Below are 4,726 nucleotides of genomic sequence, written 5' to 3' on the forward strand. Positions count from 1 at the left end.
AAAAAAAAAAAAAAAGGCATTATGCGTCAACTGGTCATAATTTCAGCATTCTTAATCTTTTTAACAGGTGAATTTTTATATTTATAGAAAGAATCCAAATTATTCTTCGATCTGAAGTTTAAAGATTTTATTTTCAGGAGCATATTCTCTGTTTTGATTTTATGAAAACTCTAGAAATAAAGTTTCAACAAAAAGAAGATAATTTTCACACTCTCTCTGAATGCTGGTTCATATTTCTTATGCTTAGAGACTGACAGCATAATAAAATGCCTAGAACAACTGAGGAATTAATTGCATGGGGTGATCCTCAAGCCTGTGTCTAGGCTCAACGTTAAAACACTATTTCAAGGAAGTGGCAAAGTAAAAGAAATAGTTCGTAATATATTAAGTGGAAAAAAAAATCCACTTTCAAAATCATATGTATGATATGTTCCCAATTTTGCTTTTAAAAAGAGAAATCACCGTGGGGGGTGGGTGCTAGAAAAATAGAGAGAAATCACCAAAAAACTTTAGAAACTGCAAGGAAATAAAACATGAAGAGTTGTTATCTCAAGATGTCAAGAGGTGGTGGAATTATGAATAATTTTTATTTTTTTCTCTTAATTTTCTATAACTAATATGTATTACTTTCTTCTTTTTTTTGAGATGGAGTTTCACTCTTGTTGTCCAGGTTGGAGTGCAATGGCATGATCTCAGTTCACTGTAACCTCTACCTCCCAGGTTCAAGCGCTTCTCCTGCCTCAGCCTCCCAAGTAGCTGTGTTACAGGCATGTGCTACCACACTTGGATAATTTTGTATTTTTAGTAAAGGTGGGGTTTCTCCATAATGGTCAGGCTGGTCTTGAAATACCGACCTCAGGTAATTCACCTGCCTCGGTCTCCCAAAGTGCTGAGATTACAGGCATCTCCAAAAGTGCTGAGATTATAGGCATGAGCCACCACGACCGGCTATATTACTTTTTTAATTAGAAAAAACTATACGTATATATGTGTTTAATGTACATATCAAAATATATGTTTCTAAGATCTTCAAGTCTCTTAATGCTTTAAAAAATATTTTTTACTGTGAAATATTAATATATAATTATTTAATATATAAATATAGCTTATATTATAATTATAAAGCAAATATCTAAATAACTACCACTTGGGTTAAAATACAGAATTTTCTGGCTGGATGTGGTGGCTCACGCCTATAATCCCAGTACTTTGGGAGGCTGAGGCGGGTGGATGGATTACCTGAGGTCAGGAGTTTGACGCCAGCCTGGCCAAAAATTAGCTGGGCATGCTGGCACGTGTTTGTAATCTCAGCTACTCGGGAGGCTGAGACAGAAGAATTGATTAAATCCAGGAGGCGGAGGTTGTAGTAAGCCGAGACCGTGCTATTGTACTCCAGCCTGGGCGACAGGAATGAAACTCTGTCTCAAGAAAGAAACAACAACAACGACAAAAAAAAAAACCCAGAAACAAAAAAAGCCCCATAATTTCCTAATACCTTCACTGGTCCCTGTCCTCCCCTCCCCAATAAAGGGTTAATTAATATGCTCCTGACTATGATAATCATTTATTTATGTACTTCTCTAAGTAGTTTAACCACGGATCAGGTATCCCTATAATGCAGAGTTTGATGTTGACTGTCTGAATTTTACCTAAGTAGAACCATATTCTATTTTGACTTGTATCTTTCTCTCAGCATTGTATCATGAGATTTCACCATGCTGATACATATAGCCAGTTTGTTCATTTCATTTGCTGTAGAGTATTCCACTGAGTTTTCAGTAAACAATCTTTATACTTTTGTATATAAACAATATAAAGATTTAAAAATGTATACTTTCCTCTTCAACTTCTGTAAGGAAAAAAAACCCACATAATATGGAGCTACGTTCTGTGCCAGGCACTGCACGAGACACTCTGCGTATCTCATACAGTATATGTAATGTTCCTGAAAATCACAGACTTAGAAGGTTTGAGAGAGACTTTGGAAACATATAATTCAACCACGTGCTGATGTGATAATTAGGCTTAGAATGTTTAAACAGCTTTGGCTCTAAGTTGGTTGTATCAGGAAGAAGTCTAAAGGTTTTAAACAGGAAGTGTCACAGACATGCCCTGGGGTGGGTGCAATTCTAGGTCCCAGTCACTGAGGAAGTCACTTCCCCTGGCAAAAACTGAGGGCTATAATTTCTTTCCTTGCTGCTGCTGCTTTACGAAGCGCAGGCCAGGCATGTGTTGAAAGAGCTTCAAGGCCAAGAAAACATAAAAGGCATCCCCAGGGTTAAAAAAAGTAGGCATGCAGATGGCTTTTAATTAACAATTAGACAGCCAGCATCTTACAGGGCATATGGGAGGAAGGTGTAACCTCCATTAGCAATCTATAAATAAAAGGAATGTTGGTATTTGCAATTGCAGGTGAAAATAACTCATCATAGGGACCTTCAATATCCCAGTGCAGGACAAGGTTATGCAAAAAAACTAAGTGTTTTGATTTTCTATTGCTGTGTAACAAACCATCTGAAAATTCAGAGGCTTAAAGTAACTGTTTGTCTCTCATGGTTCTGAGGGATGACTGGACTCAGCTAAGCAGTTCTCTCTTGAAGGTTCTCATTCATATGTGATGAAGACTGGGGCTATCTGAAGGACTATCTGGGTTGGATGTGCAGATAGATGGCTTCTTCATTCACATGTGCAACTTCTCAACTGAGGTGGCTGCAACAGCTCTATATGGCTAGCTGGGTTTTTTCAAAGTATGGTGGTGTCAGCTGGGTGCGGTGGCTCATGCCTGTAATCCCAGTACTTGGGAGGCCAAGGTGGGTGGATCACCTGAGGTCGGGAGTTCAAGACCAGCCTGACCAACATGGAGAAACCCCGTATCTACGAAAAATACAAAATTAGCCAGGCGTGGAAGCACATGCCTGTAATCCCAGTTACTCAGGAGGCTGAGGCAGGAGAATCACTTGAACCTGGGAGGCCAAGGTTGCAGTGAGCTGAGATCGCGCCATTGCACTCCATCCTGGGCAACATGAGCGAAACACTGCCTCAAAAACAAAACAAACAAAAAAACTAAATGATCCAATTTGACATATTTCTTTCCTAGCTGTTTTCCATGTTTGTGCATATACAAAATACATTATCTTTTAAGAAAAATAAAGTTGGGATCATGTGATACATATTACTTATCTCCTTTTCTCATTTAAACATGTTCCTATGCCATTATATAGTCTTGATATATTTTCAAAAAATGTATATTGAAGACTGGGCACAGTGGCTCATACCTGTAATCCCAGCACTTTGGGAAGCCAAGGTGGATGGATTGTTTGAGTCCAGGAGTTTGAAACCAGCCTGGATAACATAGTGAGACGCTGTCTGTACAAAAAATAAAAAATTGGCCAGGCATGGTGGCTTGCATCTGTAGTCCCAGGTACTTGGCAGGCTGAGGTAGGAGGACTGCTTGAGCTGGGGAGACTGAGGCTGCAGTAAGTGATGATGTGCCACTGTACTCCAGCCTAGGCAACAGAGCAACACCCTGTCTCCAAAAAAGTTAATATTAAAAAAAAAATTTCTGCTGGGTACAGTGGCTCATGCCTGTAATCTTAGCATTTTGGGAGGACAAGGTAGGTAGATCACAAGGTCAGAAGATCCAGACCATCCTGGCCAATATGGTGAAACCCCGTCTCTACTAAAAATACAAAAAATTAGCTGGGTGTGGTGGTGTATGCCTGTAATTCCAGCTACTTGGGAGGCTGAGGCACAAGAATCGCTTGAACCCAGGAGGCAGAGGTTGCAGTGAGCCAAGATCGCACTACTGCACTTCATCTGGCAACAGAGCAAGACTCTGCCTCAAAAAAAAAGTCTTTTAAAATAAAGATAGGGTGTCACTATGTTGCCCACGGTGGTCTTGAAGTCCTGGGCTCAAGCAATCCTCCTGCCTCAGCCTCCCAAAGTGCTAGGATTACAGGCATGAGCCTCTGTACCCATACTGTAAAATGTTATATGCCCATTTAAACGTCAATTTTTTTTTTGTCTTTAAATGGACATATAACATTTTACAGCACAGGTATGCCATAACTTATTTAACCCTATCTGTATTGTTGAACATTTTTATTATTTCCAATACTGTACTGTAATATTGGTTAGTGATAAATAATATGAATGAAAGCCAATATTTATTAGTGCTACTCTGTACAGGAACTGTTAAAAGTATTTCCTATATATTAATATACTTAATCCTCATAAAAACTCTACGAGCTGATGTGGTAAATTAGGAGTTGGAAAACTATGGTCCATGAGCCAAATCCAGTCTGCTGCTTGGTTTTGTAAATATAGCTTATTGGAACAGTCACTCTATCTGTCAATACATTATTATCTAAGGCTGCTTTCATGCTATAACAGCAGAGTTCATTGGTTGCAACAGAGACAATATAGCCAACAAAGCAAAAAGTATTTACTATCTGGCTCTTTATGAAATAGTTTGCTGATCCCTGAACTGTTCAGCAAATACTCATTCTCTCCCACTGCCTCACCTTCCCTGCCTCATTGGTGTTGGGCTCAGCCATGTGACTTGCTTTAGTCAATGTTTGTTAAGTGCAAACATTACATGCAAAGAAAAGTATGCAATTGGTCAGGTGTAGTGACTCACACCTGTAATTCCAGCACTTTAGGAGGTCAAGTGGGAGGATCACTTGAGGCCAGGAGTTCAAGACCAGCTAGAGAAACATAGGAAGAC

At 39.3% G+C, this 4,726-nt stretch overlaps 1 protein-coding gene across 2 annotated transcripts in view; it reads right to left on the reverse strand.

Annotated features, from left to right (window-relative positions):
- The window catches only part of DIPK1A (divergent protein kinase domain 1A), a 124,257-nt gene that overhangs the window by 37,989 nt on the left and 81,542 nt on the right, over positions 1 to 4,726 (reverse strand). The window contains exon 1 of one of the 2 annotated variants that reach the window (XM_017544172.2): positions 1,240 to 1,260. The exons of the other annotated variant lie outside the window; for it this stretch is intronic. The gene's annotated coding sequence lies outside the window, so the exon portion shown is untranslated. Of the gene's footprint in view, positions 1 to 1,239; positions 1,261 to 4,726 lie in introns of those variants that run through there. 2 annotated transcript variants of the gene reach the window in all.

The sequence above is a fragment of the Cebus imitator genome, unplaced genomic scaffold (genome assembly GCF_001604975.1).
Source record: "Cebus imitator isolate Cc_AM_T3 unplaced genomic scaffold, Cebus_imitator-1.0 Scaffold166, whole genome shotgun sequence".
NCBI lineage: Eukaryota > Metazoa > Chordata > Mammalia > Primates > Cebidae > Cebus > Cebus imitator.